Source organism: Phoenix dactylifera, chromosome 17, assembly GCF_009389715.1.
Source record: "Phoenix dactylifera cultivar Barhee BC4 chromosome 17, palm_55x_up_171113_PBpolish2nd_filt_p, whole genome shotgun sequence".
NCBI classification, from domain to species: Eukaryota; Viridiplantae; Streptophyta; class Magnoliopsida; order Arecales; family Arecaceae; genus Phoenix; species Phoenix dactylifera.
In genome coordinates, this window is record NC_052408.1 from 5,074,263 (window position 1) to 5,097,502 (window position 23,240).

At 40.7% G+C, this 23,240-nt stretch overlaps 1 long non-coding RNA gene across 1 annotated transcript; it reads right to left on the reverse strand.

Annotated features, from left to right (window-relative positions):
- Positions 1–97: 97 nt before the first annotated feature.
- LOC113461048 lies at positions 98–22,419 on the reverse strand. The gene is made up of 2 exons (XR_003383010.2): positions 21,651–22,419; positions 98–682 (listed from the first exon to the last, which is right to left on the reverse strand). It is a non-coding gene; the product is annotated as an uncharacterized LOC113461048 (long non-coding RNA).
- Positions 22,420–23,240: the final 821 nt, after the last annotated feature.

Sequence of the window (23,240 nt, forward strand, 5' to 3'; positions counted from 1 at the left end):
TTGTTTTTAGGCGACACGAGCATACATAAATCCATTCCCACAACTTCTAACTTATACTGGGCTACTCATCCTTGCATCTTGACACAAACTACAAAAGTGATCATACTTAAGCAGTGCACTTGTATTTATCTCTGCAGGTCTCCTTATTACATAATGTTGTTCTCAATCCAATGGCTGGACATGATCAACCAGCTCTTCCTTACATCACCCCTTCACATTGGGTAAGTCAGGATCTGATAATCACTGGAGAGGAAAAAAAGTAACTTTAGGAACTTCGAAATTACTCGAAGGGAACTCTTCTTTCGCTTACATCATGACTCTTGTGATCCAAAAAAAATACAAGCCGATCCCATATTCAGCCTTGGATTTCATCTTGAACATGAATTGCAGTACCTTTGAGAAAGTCTGTATATTAAACTTGTTCAATAGATCTATGTATTTAGACTAGGCTACAGGCTTTTGTAATGGTACTTGTACAACAGACTAGAATTAGTGGAGACTTTGGCTAAGATTAGCAAACTGCCACATGATTTGTAACATGACTATGAACCAGATGTTGATATAAATCAGTAATCAGCCCTGGGTATGCGAAGAACGATAACATTCCATTGAGGTGCAAGTATTTCCTCATTTCTCCCCTCGCTTCTTGACATTGTCGTCGAATTTGAGCCCTGTGCTAGCACTGTTTCAAAAATTAAGATCTTGATTCTATCTCAAAGATGCAGAGATGATAGGCTTGAAGAGCAATATGACTAAGCTAGAACTCTCATAGGAAAGTGAAAGAATGAGTGAGAACAAATTAACTATTTTTTTGGTGCAGAACAGATAAACTATTTAGTATGGCTAATGGAAAGTTAAACTGGGTTTTACTGGATAGTTACTGAGATAAGGGATCACAATTAACACACCATAAGAGAGGTGATATACAAAAAAATCTAGAGCTTAATATGTTTGTATGAAATAAGTTTCTGCATCATTGATTCTCATTGGTGTATCTAGAGCATTGCAACCTGAGATCTATTATATTGCAATTAAGGAACATCAGCAAGATTATTTGCAAATATTTCTTCTGTTCTTCAACTTTTTAATCTAATGGAGGATCCTACCCTCTTTAAATGCTTAAACTTAGAGCATTTGACACTATTCATCCAACACACACACCATTTACAAATTGTGCAAGCTGTAGGGGGTAATGGCTGCTCGACTATGTCATTAGAATTCATATGCAAATGTTAACTTTCAGGTGCACCTACCTCAGGTGGCCGGCCAGTGTTATCTGTGCTAAAAGGCTATAAAAAACTCATATTTTGATCATCGACGGCATAGAGCCTTTAGGAATCCTTCTCACCATTTTATAAATCGTGCAAGCTATCAGCCATAATAGCTGCTTCAGTGTAACTCCGACGTTGGACTTTGATGAAAGGTTAAAACTTTCCGGTGCACCTGCTTGAGGTGCAAGACTCCGGCTAAAACAGTTCTCCACCTCAAACATTACAAGCTCAGGCCTTAAACATCATGTAACAAGATAACTTAGATGCATAAAAATATTTCCCAAGCCTGATGCTTCTACATAACAGTGCTACATTCAGCCATTTTGTACACGACAAACCATCCAATCATGATGGCTACAACCCTGAATGAACAAACAGAGTGAGATAATATCAACATACAACCTTTCTTTGAGAACAATAAATAAAACCCTAATATAAGAAAGTTCGTTTATCCCTGTTCTTCTGGTAATATCAGCTAACCATTAGTATTTTACTAGCATGCTACTGTAATTTCATCTCTAGTTACAAAACTTGTGATCAACAGAATAAATTGCAAACTAGAAGCGGTAGAACTATTGGTGGAAACTTTCAATAATCTGCAAGCTGTACGTAAATGATATCATAGATTCTAAAAGCTTCTTTCAAGACAGATAGATTTCCCCCACTTAAATCCTAGTAACTCTTGAATGCTTTCTTTCATGCTGCTCTTTAAAACTGTACAACCATATATATATCTTAATTTATATATAATCAATCCAAAGAATCCTTTTTGGATGCTTCCTTGTTTCAAAAAAGAAAGCAAGTACTTTTAACACAATCAAGCAGCGCTTATGTGAAATTTTAAGACTTCAAAGTGCATTGAAAAATGATAAAATTGAGCGAAACTACTCATTGTGTAGCCTGATTTGTCCATAATTTACCAATAAAACTTTGCATATGAGACAAAAAATTTACTGCACGTTGGTAAATGATGTTGAATCAAGATAATTTTAAGCTATTGGTAAATCTTTCTAATCCTCCTTTGTCAACTTAGTGTCAATTTGTTAATACTCTATGAAGCTTAGTAGATGGAATCTTCCTAAATATCGAACATGAACCTGCTTCTTAAGAGTGTGGTTGGAAATGGACTTGGGCTTGGCCAGCTCCAAGTTGGACTTTCGGCCTAACATGAAAAATTCAAGTCGGGCTTCGGTCTTGACCCTAAGCCTCAATTAAGTTTCAACTTTCAAGCTAGGTTCGGTTCTAGCCTTGGCTCGAACCAAAGCCCAGCTACCTCTCCTATGAAAATATCTCCCCATCTCAATGCCTCCTCTCAGGCTCATCTCAATGTCCCTTCTCCTAGCCCTTTTCCTTAGTCAAGACACCTCCTTCCATTTCAACACCCCTTCTCTTTATCATTTTTTCTCTCACTTCCCCTTCTCTTTGGCAACAATAGCGATAATCCCCATACCCACTTTTGAATCTAGACCTCTGCATTTCAACACCCCTTCTTTCCATCCTTTTCTCTCACTAGCCCTTTTCTTTAGTTAGGACGCTTTCCTCCATTTCAACACCCCTTCTCTCCATCCTTTTGTCTCACTGTCTCTTCTCTTTGGAGACAATGATGATAATCCCCATTCCCTCCTTTGAATATAGACCTCCCTATGGCCAGTGGCGGAGGAGGATGACATCGACCACTATGTCGTCCTTGACCTCCCCTCGAACAACAATTGTGCCACCCTAACCCTAAAGCAGATCAAGAAAGCCTACCAGAACCATCCCGCATCCATCACCTGGACAAGCATCCTAACAACTCTAACACCATCGCAACTTCTAGCACCTCAAGGATGAGTCCAAGCAATATAAGTTTGATACTCCCCTCTTCGTAGTGCACCTCCCATCCTGGCACCCCTTTCTCTTCCCCTCATTGTTGGTGCCTCTCTAATCTAAACTCTCTTCCCATCTGTCTCTCGATGCCCATACAGATCGCCTTTTCCCTCTTTCTCATATTTATCTCACACTCTTCCTTTCCTCCCTCTTGATGCCTCTCCCTCCCTCTCTTCCCCTACCCTTCTCAAGTGAACGATGGAGGCTGACTCGAAGCCCCTATGAGGTGAGGTTTGGGTGTTCTTTTGGCCTATCAAGCTTGATTTGGGCTGGGCTATTCGGGCTTCTAATCAAAACCAGGTTCAAGCTTGGGTTAGGTTGAGATCTAACTTTGTATAAATGTTTCAAGCTTAGGCCTAGCTCAAAGCTCAAAAACTTTTTCGAGACCGGGCCCAAGTAGTAGAGAAGCCCAAGCTAGCCCAATATAGTTCCAGCCCTGTATAAGAGATTCCTTACTAAGAGTGCTTCTAAAATATCTTTCCACTGCTCAAATGAACATTTGCTCCTACTTCCAGTAGCTAGGATATGGAGTTAGAAGTAGAGAGAAGTAATGAGAGAGTAAACTAGGATACTTAAGGGAGGATGCATTTGGATAGATTACACTTGCCATTCGAGAGTCTGGATATTTATAAAAGGAAAGGAGCAATAAGAATCGAACAGAAAAAGGAAAGCTACAAATGCAACAAAATGATGATGATAAGTGGGTTGGCATAGTCTATGAGAGTGAACCCTCCTGTTTTTAGCCTGACTATTAGTTAAAGTTGTCAATTTTGGATATGATGGGATGAAGAAAACTTGAAAACCTTTTTCTAACAAGAAAAGAAAACACTCGGTGACCTGATAGGACCAAATTCATTTTACCTTAAAGAGACTAGATCTCAACCCAAAATGTACACCCATCACCAGTAATATGCAAAGACGCAGGTAAGGAAGGCTATATCATATCGAACCATCCAGTTCGGAGTGTACCGAGCCGTATCAAGGGTGGACCAGCATGGTTCCGCCCCTCGATTCGAAAAACCGGTGGAGGGGGAGAGGGAGAAGGAAAGAAAGGAAAATAGAGAAAGAGAGAGATAGGGAGGGAGAGGGAGGAACAAAGAGGGAGGCGCTGGCGGAGAGAGAGGTGGATGGGGGAGAGAGGGGGCTCGAAGTCCCCTCTCCTTTGTGGCATCATAACAGGGATGGAGCCTGACCTCATTTTTTTTGAATTTTTTTCGAAGTCTGCCCCTATTACAATGCCACAAAGGATAGGGGCTTCGAAAGCACTCTCCCCCCTCCCCTCGCCTCTCTATCTCCACCACCTTCTTCCTTCCTCTCCCTCTCACTCCATTTGTCTCTCCCCCTCCCTTCGCCTCTCTCCCCCTCCCTTCGCCTCTCTCCCTCCCTTCCTCCCTCTCTCTTTTCCTCTCTCCCCTCCCTCTCCCCCTCCCTCGCTAGTTGTCATTTGTTGGTATGCGCTAGACTAATATAGTACCTCGCCATATTGTGCCGCCGGCCTACTGGCATGAGTATCGGTTCCAGTACTATGGACCCTGGATGCAAGCTTAGGATTCAAAAACCATGCACTCCTCCACTGTAAACTAATTCATGCAAAATGAGAAGCACATGAGAACTTTTAGCAAAAACAATAATATCAAGAAGAGCACTTGTAAAAGACCAAAATAAAATGGATTTAACAATGGAAACATAAAGATCCATCAAATTACCTGGTGATGATCATAGGTCGTATGTAAACGTTTCTGCATCATCTTTTTTCTTTTTCAGTGGTTAAGCTGGGATAAAACACTGGGCCTCAAGCGATACAGATGCAACCTTACTCCGAAGGTCACAATCTTATAATTATAGGCCCAGAGTTCGATCCCAGCTTATCCTACTGAAGAAATTCTTCAACAACTCATAGAGCGGACATAGCATGGAGTCAAAAGTAGAGAAGGAAAAAGAGGAGCAAATTAAGTTGCTTATGGAAGGGGGAACTGGAAAGCTTGCACTTGCAATGTGAGACCTTGAGTATTTATAAAGAGAAAGGAGAAAAATGCATTGAATTTTTCTAACCAAAAGCTATTAATGCAACAAAGTGATGATGACAAGTGAATTGGCATGGTGCAAGAAAAGAGCACATTCCCTTGATTTTGGTGTGACAATCAGTTACAGTTTGTTTTCGCTATGGTGGGAGGGACAAAATTGAAAAGTTCTTATGTGTTTGCATTTTCCGTCTAACAACTTGGGTATTTAAGCCGGTAAATAGTAAAAGCATCGAGTAAAAAAAAAGGTACTAATAACAGAAATTGGCAAGATATGGATTGACATTTGTTAAAAAAAATGAAGCCCCTTGTTTTTCTGCATGACATTCAATTATACGATTGGTTTTGGCTATGATAGGATGGATGAAAATTGAAAAGTTCTCCGATGGGGTTGCACTTGCCACTTAATAGCATGGATATTTATAGAGGGAAAGAAATAAAAAGCATCAAGTAAAAATACAAAGAGAAAGCTAGTAATGCAACAAAGCAGAGGCAACGTGTGGATTGGCATCGTGTAAGAAAACAATGAATCCCCTTTCCATATGAGAGCTTGGGTATTTATAAAGAGAAAGGAGCAAAGAGCATTGAGTTTTTTTTTTTTTAAATGGATGCTATTAATGCGAAAAGTAATGATGGAAGTGGTTTGGCATAGAGAAGATAAGAGTGAATCCTCTTGTTTTTGGCATGACAATCAGTTATATAGTTTGCTAGTTTTGGCTATGGTGGGATGGACGAATCAGAGAAGTTTGTGTTTGAATTTCCTATGACAATCTGCATATTTAAAGAGGGAAGAGAGTAAGAATTGTCAAGTAGGAAAAAAAAAGAAAAAAAAGCTATTAATGCGAGGAAATAGCAACAACAAATGGGTTGGCATGAAGGAAAAAGTGAATCCCCTTGATTTAGTGCGACATTTAGTTGGACTTTGTTGGTTTTGGTTGTGGTGGAATGGATGGAAACAGAAAAGTTTTTCCTATGGGCTCACACTTGTCACCTAATAGCGTGGATATTTATAAAGGAAAGGAAGCAAACAGCATCAAGTAAAAATAAAAACTAAAGCTACCAATGCAACAAAGCAGCATTGACATGACAATTGGTATGTTGTAAGAAAAAGTGAATCCCCTTATTTTTGAAGTGACATTCTATTACAATCTATTGGTTATGGCTTTTGGTGGATGGACTAAAACTAAAAATTGGGCTTGGACTTGTGATGTAATATCTTGGTATTTATAAAACAAAAGGAGCAAAAAGCAGAAAGTAAGAAAATGGTATGCTACTAATGCAACAAATTGATAAAGACAAGAGGATTGGCATAGTCTCTGTAAGAAAAAGTGGAACGGCATGGTGCAGGAAAAGAGTGAATCCCCTTGTTTTAGTATGATATTCAGTTAAAGTTTGTTGGTTTTGGTTATGGTAAGTGGATGAAAATTGAAAAGTTTACCAATAGGCTTAGTTCCTCTCAGGCGATTATATCCAAGTGAAAATTCTCTTCTTCACCATTTTTTAATTTATGTAGGTGTAATAAGGTTATTCATGATAAAATTTACTTTTGACTATTGTATTCGATTAGTTCAAGATAGCATTGAGGAGAATTAAGGTAAGAATGTAATATAGAGTTTTGAAATGCCAAGCACAATCAAATCTATGTGGTCTTGAATAGTCCCAATTAGATCAAACCATGAAAAATATTTTAACTAGTTACCACCAAGGTAGCAAGTTTCAGCCAAAATGGATCAGTTTTTTGGTTGCAATTCAATCAGAGCTGATGAAAATGTTTGTTTCTGGCAACTTACAAGTAGTTTGTCCAATTCTGTTAGCTTCACTGCTATCAATTGAAACCAATTAAAACTATTGTTTTTTATTTCCAATTAATAAGGAATTGTATTTACTTTTTTGCAAGTTACACTTATACTATTCAACAGTTAATAATATTATTAAAAATGTTTGTTTCCACTGAGAATGACCAAAACTATTTTTCTTACTATTTTTGTTTAACAAGTAATTGTGTTTGCTTTTTTTAATAAGATACACTAATATTATTTATTAAATGATTTCATTCATTAGTATGTTTGTTGAAACACATATTTATCCATTAAGGCATCAACCATCAGGAAGTTCATGTGATTTCAAATTTTAAAGATTGCAACAAAGCTTAGGAAGTGCAGCAAAAAAATTAAGGCAAGAGAAGGGAGTTTGATAATTTAAAACACATGTTTTTAGCATTTTACACACCTAGTTGTATTCATTTGTTTGGTGATAGGATGTGAAAACTGATAAAAAGAAAGGACCACTTCTAATGATGATTAAGGATTTTAGACAATGTGTAGCGAGTACTTCCAATTGAAAAGATAGGTATAATTTGGACATTGAGTACTTTGTACAGACATACTATTATAGCTTAAAGATATATAATATTTAAACTTCAAAAGAAAGCGAGCATGCGAGCGAGCGAGCGAGCGAGCGAGAGAGAGAGAGAGAGAGAGAGAGAGAGAGAGAGAGAGAGAGAGAGAGAGAGAGGAAATTGTGCACGAGTATCATTTTTTTATGCCTAAAATGACCTAGGCTATGTAAATAATGATTGTGATTAATTCATCACATGATAAAAAGATGTCAAATAATTTTTCCTTTTTTTATTTTTTGAATTCTTCTGACTTTCTGACTGAAACTTCGAAATTTGGAGTGAACTGTCAAAATGGCTAAAAATATCTCCCCATCTCAATGCCTCCTTTCAGTCTCATCTCAATGTCCCTTTATTAGTCCTTTTCTTTAGTCAGGATACCTCCCTCTATTTCAACACCCCTTCTCCCCATCCATTTCTCTCACTGCTTCTTTTGGGTGACAATGACGATAATCCAAATACCCTCCTATAAATCTAGACTTCTCCTTTTCAACACCCCTTCTCTCCATCCTTTTCTCACATTGCCCCTTCTCTTTGGCAATAATGGCGATGGTCCCCATACCCTTCTTCGAATCTAGACCTCTCCATGGCCAGCGGTAGAGGAATATGACGTTGAAAACTATTGTCTTTGACCTCCCCTCAAATAAGGATGGTGCCACCCTAACCCTAAAATAGATCGAGAAGGCCTACTAGAACCATCCTGCATCCACACCTGGATAAGCATCCCAACAGCCCTAACACCATTGTGACTTCTAGCACCTCAAGGATGAGCCCAAGCACTACAAGTTTGATGCTCCCCTCTCCATAATGCACCTCCAGTCCCAGCACCACTCTCTCTTTCCCTCACTCCCGGTGCCTCTCTTATCTATACTCTCTCTTCCCATCTTCCTCTCTTGATGCAAACACACCTCGCCGTTTCTCTCTCTCTCTCGTGTCTTACACTTTTCTTTTCCTCCCTCTTGATGCCTCCCTCCCTCCCTCTCTTCCCCTGCTCCTCTCAAGTGAACAATGGAGGCCAACTTGAAGCCCCTATGAGGTGAGGTTTGGGTGTTCTTTTAGCCTATTAGGCTTGATTCGGTCAGGCTATTCAGGCTTCCAATCGAACCCAGGTTCAAGCTTGGGTCAACTTCGGACAAAACTTTGCATAAATGTTTTGAGCCTAGGCCTGGCTCAAGGCCCAAAATGCTTTTCGAGTCTAGGCCCAACCAGCAAAGAAGCCCAAACTAGCCTAATACAGTTCTAGCCCTATATAAGTGCTTCCTTACTAAGAGTGCTTATAACTTATCTTTCCACTGCTCATACCAGCATTTGATCCTGATTCTGGCAGCTAGGATATGGAGTTAGAAGTAGAGAAGCGAAATGAGGAGTAAACTAGGATACCTGAGGGAGGATGCATCTGGATAGCTTACACTCGCCATTCGAGAGCTTGGATATATGTAAAAGGAAAGAAGCAAAAGGCATTGAACCAAAAAAGGAAAGCTACTAATACAACAAAATAATGATGATAAGTGGGTTGGCATGGTCTAAGAGAAGAGTGAATCCTCTTGTTTTTAGCCTAACTGCTAGTTAAAGTTGTTGATTTTGGATATGATGGGATGAAGAAAATTTGGAAAGCTTTTTCTAACAAGGAAAGAAAACACTTGATGACCTAATAGGACTAAATCCATTTTAGCTTAAAGAGACTAGATCTCAACCCAAAATATACACCCATCACTAGTAATATCAAGAGATGTAAGCAAGGAAGGCTATACCGCACCGAACCACCCAATTCGAGGCGTACAGAGCCATACTGGGGCAGATCGGCACGATTCCGTCCCTCAGTTCGAGAAAACCGGCGAGGCAGGAGAGGGAGAAGGAAAGAGAAAAAGAGAGAGGGGGAGGGAGAGGGAGAGGGAGAGGGAGAGAGAGGAAAAGGGTGGCGGAGAGAGAGAGGCGGAGGGGGGAGAGAGGGATTTCAAAGCCTCCTCTTCTCCGCGGTGTCATAACAAGGGTGGAGCCCGATTTTTTGTTTTTTTTGAATTTTTTCAAGTGAAGTTGGCCCCAATTACAACACGTTGAGGAGAAGGGGCTATGAAAGCCCTCTCTCCACCTCTCTCCCTCCACCAGCCTCCCTCTCCCTCCCTCCATCTCTCATTACTCTCTCCTCTCTCTTCCCCTTCCCTTGCCTCTCTTTCTGCTACACTCTCCATCTCCATCCATCCCTCCCTCCCTCCCTCTCTCTCCCTCCTTCTCCCTCTTCCCCTCCCTCGCCAGTTGCCATTTGTTGGCATGCACCGGAATGGCACGGTACCATACCATACTGCGCCACCAGGCTACAGGCATGGGTGCCAGTTCCAATATTGCAAATCTTGAACACAAGCTTAGGATTCAAAAATCTTGCACTCCTCTACTATAAACTAATTCAAGAAAAGATGAGAAGCACATCAGAGATTTTAACAATAAAAATAATAGCAAAAGGAGCACCGTAAAAGACCAAAATAAAATGGATTTAAGAATGGAAACAGAAAGATCCATCATATTACTTGGTGATGATTATAAGTTATATGCAAAAGTTTCTGCATCATTTTTTTTATTTTTCAGTGGGAAGGCTAGGATAAGACGCTGGGCCCCAAGCAATAATAGATACAACCTTACTCCAAAGGCCATATAATCTTATGACTAAAGGCCCAAGAGTCTGATCCTAGCTTATCCCGCTGAAGAAAATCTTCAAGGGCTCAGAGAGCGGGCATAGTATGCGATCAAAAGTAGAGAAGGAAAAAGAGCTGTAAATTAAGATGCTTATGGAAGGGGAATCTGGAAAGCTCGCACTTGCAATGCGAGAGCTTGGGTATTTATAGAGAGAGAAGAAAAATGCATTGAATTTTTCTAACCGAAATCTATTAATGCAACAAAATAATGATGACAAGCGAATTGGGTGGTTGTAAGAAAAGAGTGCATTCCCTTGTTTTTGGTGTGACAAACGGTTACAATTTGTTTGCTCTCGCTATGGGGGGGGGGGGCACAAAATTTGAAAAATTCTTCTTATGTGCTTGCATTTTCCATCTGACAACTTGGGTTTTAAGGAGGCAAAGAATAAAAAGCATTGATTGAAAAAAAGCTACTAATACAAGAAAGTGGAAACAAATGAATTGGCATTTGTGAAAAAAATAAAACCCCTTGTTTTTCTGCGTGACATTTAGTTATGTTGTTGGCTTTTGATATGGTAGGATGAATGAATTGTAAAGTTCTCAGATGGAGTTGCACTTGCCACTTAATAGCATGGATATTTACAGAGGGAAATGAGCAAAAAGCATCAAGTAAAAATAAAAAGGGAAAGCTACTAATGCAACAAAGCAGAGGCAACATGTGAATTGGCATTGTGTAAGAAAACAATGAATCCCCTTGCCATATGAGAGCTTAGGTATTTATAAAGAGAAAGGAGCAAAAAGCGTTGAGTGTTCTTTTAAAAAAATGAAAGCTATTAATGCAACAAAGTAATGATAGACAAGTGGATTGGCATAGAGTAAGATAAGAGTGAATCCTCTTGTTTTTGGCATGACAACCGGTTAAAGTTTGTTGGTTTTGGCTATGGTGGGATGGACGACTCTAAAAAACTTATGCGCCTGAATTTTCTATCTGACAACCTGGGTACTAAAAATAGAGTAAGATAAGAGTGAATCCTCTTGTTTTTGGCATGGCAATAGGTTATAGTTTGTTGGTTTTGGCTATGGTGAGACAGACAAATCTAAAAAACTTATGTGCCTGAATTTCCTATTTGACAACCTGGGTATTTAAAGAGGGAAGAGAGTAAGAAGTGTCACGTAGAAAAAAAAATGCAAAAAGCTATTAATGCAACGAAAACAAACAGGTTGGCATGAAGGAAAAAGTGAATCCCCTTGCCTTAGTATGACATTTAGTTAGACTTAGTTGGTTTTGGTTGTGGTGGAATGGATGAAAATAGAAAAGTTTTTCCTATGGGCTTGCACTTGTCACCTAAGAGCATGGATATTTATAGAGAAAAAGGAGCAAAAAGCATCTAGTAAAATAAAAAAAAAGCAGCATCGACATGTGAATCGATATGTTGTAAGAAAAAGTGAATCCCTTTATTTTTAAAGTGGCATTTTATTACAATGTATTGGTTTTGGCATTAGGTGGGCGAATGAAAATTAAAAAAGATTTTTCTGTGGGCATGGACATGTCATGTAATATCGTTGTACTTATAAATGGAAAGGAGCAAAAAGCAGCAAGTAATAAAAGGGTAAGCTGCTAATGCCACAAATTAATGAAGACCAGAGGATTGGCATAGTTTCTATAAGAAAAAGTGGAACAACATGGTGTAGGAAATCTGCCTGTTTTTAGCATCAAAGTCAGCTAGAGTTTGTTGGTTTTGGTTATGGTATGTGGACCAAAATTGAAAAGTTTTCTAATAGGCTTAGTGTATTTGGCGAGATTATATCCAAGTGAATATTCTTTTATACTTTCGCTAATACCTTTCTTTTATACCTATTTGCAGTGTCGGCTTGTAAAAGACTTGAGGACAGTGGTTAGATGCTTGACTTAATGGTCGACACCAGGGTCGGCGGAACTAGTACCGGGCACTGTACCAGTTACTCGGTGAAACGAGTCGGTACGGGCTAGCGCCGTGCCATGCTAGACCTCTACCGACATAGTAGAAGCGGCAGGGGAGAGGGAGAACGAGAGAGAAAAAGGGAGAGAAGGGGGAGGCCGAGGGAGGACGGCAGAGAGCCAGCGGAGGACTGGGGAGCCGCTGCACAGAGAAGGCGGAGGTCGGAGAGCCGCCGCGCGAAAGAAGAGGTCCGCTTTAATCCCCTGTTTCATTCGACATAAGGGCTGCAGGAGCCACTTTTATTTTTGATATTTTTAAGTAAAAGTCGGCAAACCAATTGTCGGTTTCACTTAATTTTTTTATTTTAAAAAATTATGTGGAGCCGACAATGGGTTTGACGACTTTCACTCAAAAACTTCAAAAATAAAAGTTGCCCCTCCGGCCCCTGTTTCAAACAAAATAGGGGACCGTATGAGCCTCTCTTCCGCAGCTTCCTCCTCCGCGCAGTGGCTCCTTAGCCTCCGCCGGCCAGTCTCGACCTTCCTCTCCCTCTCCCTCCCTCCCTCGCTCTCTCTGTTTTCTTCTTTTTATTCGTCTTCTCGCACTCCGGTGCCGATCTCGTTTTCGTCGCCAGAACCGTCTCGATCTTCGGCCGGTATGGCTTGGGATGCCTAGAACCGGGCAGTTCGGAATGGTTCCGCCAACCCTAGTCAACACAATAGCTCACCAACACCTTGTTTATTACAAAACTAGGTTGTGGAACAAATTTTTATATCCTGGAATGTACATAGGAAGGGAACCAATATGCAAATTGGTTGGCTAATTTGGGACTCTTGGACCTAGGCTTCATCTCTAGGTCTGCACCTCGGATTTTGGATTTTAATAGAATGGATAAATTTGCATGTAAATACACTACAATACAATGTCAATAAATACTCTATGGTAAGATGGTGTTATTCAGAAAACACTATATAATGATCTCCATATTGATCTCTAATATTTTATTGATCCCTACAGGTTTTAGTCAAAGCATGCAAACAAAATCCGCTATTTATATGAAAACTTTCGAAGAAAATATGTAAAAACACTCCCATGTTGATCTCATACTTCCACAACCATAACTTATAAGTTTCATATAAAGATTCTCATTTTTATCTCCGTACAAAACATGCTGATGAAAAATTGTATAATGATTCTCATAGCAATCTCTAATTATTTATTTACTCCTTTTCAAGATACGCCGTCTCGGTACTGGGCACCGTATTGGTGCATGCTATCACTGTATCGGTACAGTACAGTACGGAGCTGGTTCGGCATACCAAATATCGGTACGCCGCCCATACTGTGCACTGATACCGACCTGATATGGAATAGTATGCCCCGTACGACCCGGTTCGGTACAATATGGCGTCCCATGCTCCTTTTGGCTAACCAGATTTACTAATTTTTAACTTACAAGTTTTGTATAGCATCCTTAAAAAAGTTTGTCGTCTCCAGATAGGATATTTTCAAAAAATATATAGGACTTTTGACTTACAAGTTTCATATAACATCCTTAAAAAAGTGTCACCTCCATATGGGATATTTTCATCAAAAAATATATAGGACGGATTTAGAGAAATTTCATATTTAGACTGCAAACAAGTTTGCAGTCTCTATAAAAAAATATGTTCAATAGAAATTATTAGAAGATTCCAAAGTCAATTTATGATTACTTAGTGCTCGATAGTTCTCATTTCTATGTGCCCTCTATTTTTGACAGTCTTCCTAGGGTGAAGACATATGGTTCCTTCCCTACATTGAACTTAAGTTTTGAGCATGAAAACATGAAAACGTTTGAGAAAATTTGGTTTTAAGTTACCTTGAATTAAGTAATCAAATTGCCTTTAGTTCTAGGTGTCATGTTGAGGTCGCTATATGGAGGTTTCAAATCATGGGTAGGTGTGACAGATAGAACAAGCCAGAACCTGTAAACATAGAAAAGGTTTTCTAATTGCATGAAGTCATCATGGAAGAGCATCGCTATGTGCTTGCCACCTGAAAAAGGGTGTGTCCAAAGTTAAGGAATGAATGAAGATATATGCTCTGAGCTAGGCTTAGGAGGCAGTCCCATCTGACCTGTGAATCCGTGACAACTTCCATGGTCCTATTGAAGTCACCAACCTTGCATGATCTTTTTTTGTATGATTTTAAATGCGCTAAGCAGACTTGGAAATGGGCTTAGTTTTACATCCCTATCAAATTTTTCTAGGTTTTATGAAAGCCCAAAGACCCCTGAGTTAATTCAGATTACTCTTTGCTCAACTAGTTGTATCCTCTAGACTGCAAGAAATGAAAGAATCTTTCAACATGCCGATACTTAAACTGATCAGTTGGCTAAGTGTGGTAGCCATTCATGTCCTTCTGAAATTTAGCATGGCTAATGACACATCTGAATCATGTTCCTCTTCGTAAATATCCTGGTTTCCCCTTCCTATGGACTTGGTTTAAAGTCAACTTCGAAGGCACTGTTCACAATTCAACCAATAAGTGGAATTTTAAGAAGTACTTATCCTTTTGGTTAAAGTCAATCTAAAGAATCCTTTTTGGATGCTTCCTCATACCAAAAAAGAAAGTAAGAACTTTTAGCACAATCAAACAGCGCTTATGTGGAATTCTAAGAATTCAGAGTGCATCCAAAAATGATAAAATACAGAGAAACTACTCATTGTGTAGCCTGATTTGTCCATAATTTACCTATAAAACTTTGCATATGAGGCAAAAAATTTACTGCATCTTGGTAAATGATGTTAAACCAAGATAACCTTAAGCTATAGGTAATCATCTTTCTAATCCTCCTTTGTCAACTTAGTGTCAGTTTGTTAATTCTCTATGGAGCTTAGTAGATGGAATCTTCCTAAATATCCAACATGCACCCACTTCCTTAGAGTATGGTTGGAAATGGACTTGGGCTGGGCCATCTCCAAGTTGGATTTTCAGCCTAACCTGAAAAATTCAAACCGGCTTGGGCCTTGAACCAAAGGCTCGATTAAATTTCAAGCCAACTTTCGTTCTAGTGTTGGCTCAGACCAAAGCCAGTTGTCTCCTCTAAAAATATCTCCCCATCTCAATGCCTCCTCTCAGTCTCACTTTCATCTCAATGTCCCTATATTAGGCATTTTTTTCAGTCAGGACACCTCCCTCCGTTTCAACACCCCTTCTCCCCATCCATTTCTCTCACCGCCCCTTCTTTTGGGCGACAATGATGATAATCCCCATACCCTCCTATGAATCTAGACTTCTCCTTTTCAACACCCCTTCTCTCCATCCATATCTCACATTGCCCCTTCTCTTTGGCAACAATGGCGATAGTCCCCATACCCTCCTTTGATTCTAGAGCTCTGCATGGCCAGCAGCAGAGGAGTATGACGTTGAAAACTATTGTCCTTGACCTCCCCTCAAATAAGGATGGTGCTTTAGCCAAAAAAAAAAAAGAAGGATGGTGCCACCCTAACCCTAAAGCAGATCGAGAAGGCCTACTAGAACCATCCTGCATCCACACCTGGATAAGCATCCCAACAGCCCTAACACAATTGCGACTTCTAGCACCTCAAGTCCTCCTTCGAGAACCTCAAGGATGAGCCCAAGCACTACAAGTTTGATGCTCCCCTCTCCATAATGCACCTCCAGTCCCGGCACCTCTCTCTTTCCCTTACTCCCAGTGCCTCTCTTATCTACATTATCTCTTCCCATCTTCCTCTCTTGAAGCCCACGCACCTTGCCGTTTCTCTCTCTCTCATGTCTATCTTACACTTTTCTTTTCCTCCCTCTTGATGTCTCCCTCCCTCCCTCTCTTCCCTTCCTTCTCTCAAGTGAACAATGGAGGCCAACTCGAAGCCCCTCTGAGGTGAGGTTTGGGTGTTCTTTTGGCCTATTAGGCTTGATTCGGTCAGGCTATTCGGGCTTCCAATCGAACTCGGGTTTAGGCTTGGGTCAACTTCGGACAAAACTTTGTATAAATGTTTTGAGCCTAGGCCTGGGTCAAGGCCCAAAAACCTTTTCGAGTCTAGGCCCAACTAGCAAAGAAGCCCAAACTAGCCTAATACAGTTCTAGCCCTATATATGTGCTTCCTTACTAAGAGTGCTTATAACTTATCTTTCCACTGCTCATACCGGCATTTGATCCCGATTCTGGCAGCTAGGATATGGAGTTAGAAGTAGAGAAGCGAGATGAGGAGTAAACTAGGATACCTGAGGGAGGATGCATCTGGATAGCTTACACTTGCCATTCGAGAGCCTGAATATTTGTAAAAGGAAAGAAGCAAAAGGCATTGAACTGAAAAAGGAAAGCTACTAATACAACAAAATAATGATGATAAGTGGGTTGGCATGGTCTAAGAGAAGAGTGAATCCTCTTCTTTTTAGTCTGACTGCTAGTTAAAGTTGTTGATTTTGGATATGATTGGATGAAGAAAACTTGGAAAGCTTTTTTTAACAAGGAAAGAAAATGCTTGATGACCTAATAGGACCAAATCCATTTTAGCTTAAAGAGACTAGATCTCAATTCAAAATATACGCCCATCACCAGTAATATCAAGAGACTAGATCTCAACTCAAAATATACTCCCATCACCAGTAATATCAAGAGATGCAAGCAAGAAAGACTGTACCACAACAAACCACCCAGTTCGAGGCGTACAAAGCCATACTGGGGGCGGACCGACACGGTTCCAGTCCCTCAGTTCGAGAAAACCGGCGAAGGAGAGGAGAGAGAGAAGGAAAGAGAGGAAAAGAGAGAGAGAGGGAGGGAGAGGGAGAGGAAGAGGAAGGAAGGTTGATTTTGGATATGATTGGATGAAGAAAACTTGGAAAGCTTTTTATAATAAGGAAAGAAAACACTTGATGACCTAACAGGACCAAATCCATTTTAGCTTAAAGACACTAGAACTCAACCCAAAATATACACCCATCACCAGTAATATCAAGAGATGCAAGGAAGGAAGTTTGTACCGCACCGAACCCCCAGTTCGAGGCATACAGAGCCATACTGGGGGCGAACCGGCGCGGTTCCGTCCCTCAGTTCGAGAAAACCGGTGAGGAAGGAGGAGAAGAGAAGGAAAGAGAGGAAAAAAAAGAGAGGGGGAGGGAGGGGGGAAGGGAGAGGGAGGAAAAGGGCGGCAGAGAGACAGAGAGGCGGAGGGGGGAGAGAGGGCTTTCGAAGCCTCCCCTTCTTTGCGGTGTCATAACTAGGGTGGAGCCTAGCTCTTTTTTTTTTGAATTTTTTCAAGTGAAATTGGCCCCTGTTACAACACGAGGAGGAGAGGGGGCTATGAAAGCCCTCTTTCCCCCTCCCTCCACCTCTCTCCCTCCGCCAGCCTCTCCCTCTCCCTCCCTCCATCTCTCATTACTCTCCTTCTCTCTCTTCCCCTCCCCTTGCCTCGCTTTCTGCCACACTCTCCCTTTCCATCCCTCCCTCCCTCCCTTCCTCTCTCTCCTTCTCTCTCCCCGTCCCTCATTAGTTCCCATTTGTTGGTATGCATTAGAACGGCACGGTACCATATCGTACTATGCCACTAGTCTACCGGCATGGGTGTCAGCTTCGATATTGCGGATCTTGAACACAAGCTTAGGATTCACATACCTTGCACTCCTCTGCTATAAACTAATTCATGAAAAAATGAGAAACACATCAGAGATTTTAGCAATAAAAATAATAGCAAAAAGAGCACGGGTAAAAGACCAAAATAAAATGAATTTAAGAATGGAAACAGAAAGATCGATCATATTATTTGGTGATGATTATAGGTTGTATGCAAAAGTTTCCGTATCATTTTTTTTCTTTTTTAGTGGGAAGGGTGGAATAAGACGCTGGGCCCTAAGCGATAATAGATGCAACCTTACTCCAAAGGTCATATAATCTTATGACTAGAGGCCCAAGAGTCTGATCCCAGCTTATCCCGCTGAAGAAAATCTTCAAGGGCTTAGAGAGCAGGCATAGTATGCGATCAAAAGTAGAGAAGAAAAAAGAGTTGTAAATTAAAATGCTTATGGAAGGGGGATCTGGAAAGCTCGCACTTGCAATGTGAGAGCTTGGGTATTTATAGAGAGAAGAAAAATGCAATGAATTTTTCTAACCAAAAGCTATTAATGCAACAAAATGAAGATGTCAAGCAAATTGGGTGGTTATAAGAAAAGAGTGTGTTCCCTTGTTTTTGGTGTAACAAACGGTTGCAATTTGTTTGCTCTCGCTATGGTGGGGGGCACAAAATTTGAAAAATTCTTGTGTGCTTGCATTTTCCATCTGACAACTTGGGTTTTAAGGAGGCAAAGAATAAAAAGCATTGAGTAAAAAAAAGCTACTACTACAAGAACATGGCAACAAAATGGATTGGCATTTGTGAAAAAAATAAAACCCCTTGTTTTTCTGCATGACATTCAGTCATACTATTGGCTTTTGATATGGTAGGATGAATGAAACTGAAAAGTTCTCAGATGGAGTTGCACTTGCCACTTAATAGCATGGATATTTATAGAGGAAAATGAGCAAAAAGCATCAAGTAAAAACAAAAAGAGAAAGCTACTAATGCAGCAAAGTAGAGGCAACATGTGAATTGGCATTGTGTAAGAAAATAATGAATCCCCTTGCCATATGAGAGCTTGGGTATTTATAAAGAGAAAGGAGCAAAAAGCATTGAGTGTTTTTTGAAAAAATGAAAGCTATTAATGCAACAAAGTAATGATGACAAGTGGATTGGCATAGAGTAAGATAAGAGTGAATCCTCTTATTTTTGGCACCGATTAAAGTTTGTTGGTTTTGGCTGTGGTGGAATCAAGGTCCACCATACCGACCGTACCAACGTACCGGTAGACGCCGGTACCATTGGTTTGGCTTGGTTCACGCATCCAAAAGCTCTAAAAAATTTAAAACCGGTACGGGCTGGTACGGTTGGCCGATTCGGGTCGGTTCCGACCGATATGAGCCGGTACCGATTTTTAACATCGAACCAAAATGGTCAAAGCTGGTACCGGTTCGGTACGGGCTGAACAGGCTGGTACGGGCCGGTTCAGCATTCCTTGGGTAGGATGGACGAATCTGAAAAACTTATGTGCCTGAATTTTCTATCTGACAACCTGGGCATTTAAAATAGAGTAAGATAAGAGTGAATCCTCTTGATTTTGGCATGGAAATAGGTTATAGTTTGTTGGTTTTGGCTATGGTGGGATGGACTAATTTGAAAAACTTATGTGCCTAAATTTTCTATTTAACAACCCGGGAATTTAAAGAGGGAAAAGAGTAAGAAGTGTCACATAGAAAAAAATGCAAAAAGCTATTAATGCAATGAAAACAAATGGGTTGGCGTGAAGGAAAAAGTGAATCCCTTTGCCTTAGTGTGACATTTAGTTAGACTTTGTTGGTTTTGGTTGTGGTGGAATGGATGGTGCTTTAGCCAAAAAAAAAAAAGAAGGATGGTGCCACCCTAACCCTAAAGTAGATCGAGAAGGCCTACTAGAACCATCCTGCGTCCACACCTGGACAAGCATCCCAACAGCCCTAACACCATTGCGACTTCTAGCACCTCAAGTCCTCCTTCAAGAACCTCAAGGATGAGCCCAAGCACTACAAGTTTGATGCTCCCCTCTCCATAATGCACCTCCAATCCCAGCACCTCTCTCTCTTTTCCTTACTCCTGGTGCCTCTCTTATCTACATTATCTCTTCCCAATCTTCCTCTCTTGAAGCCCATGCACCTCGCCGTTTCTCTCTCTCATATCTATCTTACACTTTTCTTTTCCTCCCTCTTGATGCCTCCCTCCCTCCCTCTCTTCCCTTCCTCCTCTCAAGTGAACAATGGAGGCCAACTCGAAGCCCCTATGAGGTGAGGTTTTGGTGTTCTTTTGGCCTATTAGGCTTGATTCAGTCAAGCTATTCGGGCTTCCAATCGAACCCGGGTTCAGGCTTGAGTCAGCTTCAGACAAAACTTTGCATAAATGTTTTGAGCCTAGGCCTGGCTCAAAGCCCAAAAACCTTTTCGAGTCTAGGCCCAACCAGCAAAAAAGCCCAAACTAGCCTAATACAGTTCTAGCCCTATATAAGTGCTTCCTTATTAAGAGTGCTTATAACTTATCTTTCCACTGATCATACCGGCATTTAATCCCGATTCTGGCAGCTAGGATATGGAGTTAGAAGTAGAGAAGCGAAATGAGGAGTAAACTAGGATACCTGAGGGAGGATGCATCATCTGGATAGCTTACACTGGCCATTCGAGAGCCTGAATATTTGTAAAAAGAAAGAAGCAAAAGGCATTGAACCGAAAAAGGAAAGTTACTAATACAACAAAATAATGATGATAAGTGGGTTGGCATGGTCTAAGAGAAGAGTGAATCCTCTTGTTTTTAGCCTGATTGCTAGTTAAAGTTGTTGATTTTGGATATGATTGGATGAAGAAAACTTGGAAAGCTTTTTTTTAACAAGGAAAGAAAACGCTTGATGACCTAATAGGACCAAATCCATTTTAGCTTAAAGAGACTAGATCTCCAATCAAAATATACGCTCATCACCAGTAATATCAAGAGATGCAAGCAAGAAAGGCTGTACCGCACCAAACCACCCAGTTCAAGGCGTACAAAGCCATACAGGGGGTGGACCGGCATGTTTCCATCCCTCAATTCGAGAAAACTGGCGAAGGAGAGGAGAGGGAGAAGGAAAGAGAGGAAAAGAGAGAGAGGGGGAGGGAGAGGGAGAGGAAGAGGAAGGGAGGGAGATAGAGGAAAAGAGCGGCGGAGAGAGAGAGAGAGAGAGGTGGAGGGGGGAGAGAGGGCTTTCGAAGCCTCCTCTTCTCCGCAGTGTCATAACACGGATGGAGCCCGGCCTTTTTTTGTTGAATTTTTTCAATTGAAGTCAGCCCCTGTTACAACATGTGGAGGAAAGGGGGCTATGAAAGACCTCTCACCCCCTCCCTCCACCTCTCTACCTCCGCCAGCCTCTCCCTCCCTCCATCTCTCATTACTCTCTCCTTCTCTCTCTTCCCCTCCCCTTGCCTCTCTTTCTGCTACACACTCCCTCTCCCTCCCTCCCTCCCTCTCTCTCCTTCTCCCTCTCCCCCTCCCTCATCAGTTCCCATTTGTTGGTATGCACCGGCCGGAACGGCACAGTACCATACCGTACTGTGCCACCAGTCTACCAGCATGGGTGCCGCCGTGCCGGTATTGCGGATCTTGAACACAAGCTTAGGATTCAAAAACCTTGCACTCCTCTGACACGATCTATGTCCTGGAAATACCAGGAACAAGATAAATCTGAAACGAACATATATATGTCTCAAAGTAGCATTTTGTTTTAATTTCATGTACATGAATCATACCAATGAAGGTAGATAGAGAGAGAGAGAGAGAGGCAGAGAGAGAGAGAGTTTTCAGACGATAAAAGCAGGGAAGTAGTATAACTATTCATCTATCAAAATCTCAGACAGAATTCGTGAGTTCTTTAGATATATAACAAGTAATGATAGCATAAATCAGAATGCAGAAATAATAATAATATAAAAGGATTTTCAGAGATGGAAAACAACTGACTTGATGAGCATCCCATCGAGAAACCTGTTCAACGAAAGTCCTGTGGCATGGCATCAAAAGAGAACACTATGCGCGGGGTCCAACAAATCCTCCTCGATCCACTGATAGAACCTCGGAAGACCGAGGTTTCGAGGGGGTTAGGGTTTGATATCAGTTACCTGATCCCAAGAAGAGGTGGCGTAGTTGGTAGCGTCTGGATCATTAGATCTAGGGAGAGCAGCATTCGCCATGGATTCGAGGAGAAGAAGACGAAGGAGAAGCAGGGAAGAGGAGAGGAACGACGGAGAGCCTCGTTTCAAAGGCTATGAGGTTTTTATTTGTAGTGGCGGTGTTGAAGGGAAAATTGTTGCAAGGTTCCGATTTCACCTTTTGGTATTTATAGTTTTTCCCAGGGGGACTCCATGCCTTTACATAGAATGTGGAAAGGGTATGCGAAAATATGGTAAGGTCCCTATTTCGATCTACAATTATTGATGGATTCTTATCTAAGCAAATTTCATACTTGGGACTCCAAAACTTTGCAGTGATTGGATGGTTAAGTAACTCTCAACGGTCGACAAAGCAGGCTCACTTGCACCTTGCCGTTACAAATCGGGGCTGTGGTTCAAAATTTCATATCCTCAAACTATATAGGAAGGAAACTAATAAGCAGCTCGGAATTTGAATTTTGTTAGAATGGATAAATTTGCCTGTACATACTCTATAGTAATCGATGAAACTCTTACAAAAAAAAATGCAATCTTATTCAGGAAACACTATGTGATGATCTCCATATTAATATCTAATATTTCACTGATTTTTACAGGTTTTACTCAAAGCTTACGAACAAAATCTGCTCTTGATATGAAAAATGTCAGAAGAAAATATGTAAAACCCTCCAACTCCTTCATTTATGGCAGGAGGTTGGATTCCACAGCCGAGGATTCGCCTAGCAAGGGTGGTGAATAAGGTGATAGTGGTCAAAAAAGTTTCTTTCTGAACCATATCTTATAAATTTCATGTAAAGATTCCTATTTTTATCTCCATGAAATACATCGTCAAAGAAGTGTATAATGATTCTTGCATTGATCTCTAATTATTTTCTCACTCTTTTTGGCTGGCCATGTTTGCTAATTTTTGACTTAACAAGTTTCATATAGAATCCCTAAAAAATGTTTGTCATTTCTGCATGACGTACGAGCTTGGAATTTATAGAATAAGAATTCCCAAACCTTTAGTTATTTAGAAGTTATTACTTAGAATTTTCATATTGAACTGCAAACAAATTTGCAGTCTCTATATAAAATATGTTCAAGAAAAAATATCAGAAGATTCCTAGGTCGATTTTTGATTACTTAGCATCCAACAATGTCCTGTCTGTTTTTGACAGTCTTCTTGGTGTGAAGACATGAGGTTCCTTCTCTGCATTGAACTTATTTTCTTGACACATGGTGGTTCAGCTTCAATTGATTTGCGTCTGGATCTATAACAACATCCGTAGCTTGCATGGCAATTTGATTTAGGATCATCTTGGCTTTGATAGAACCAATATCCTTCATACCATACGTGATAGGACCTAGAACTCCAACTATAATCATCTGAGCATAAATG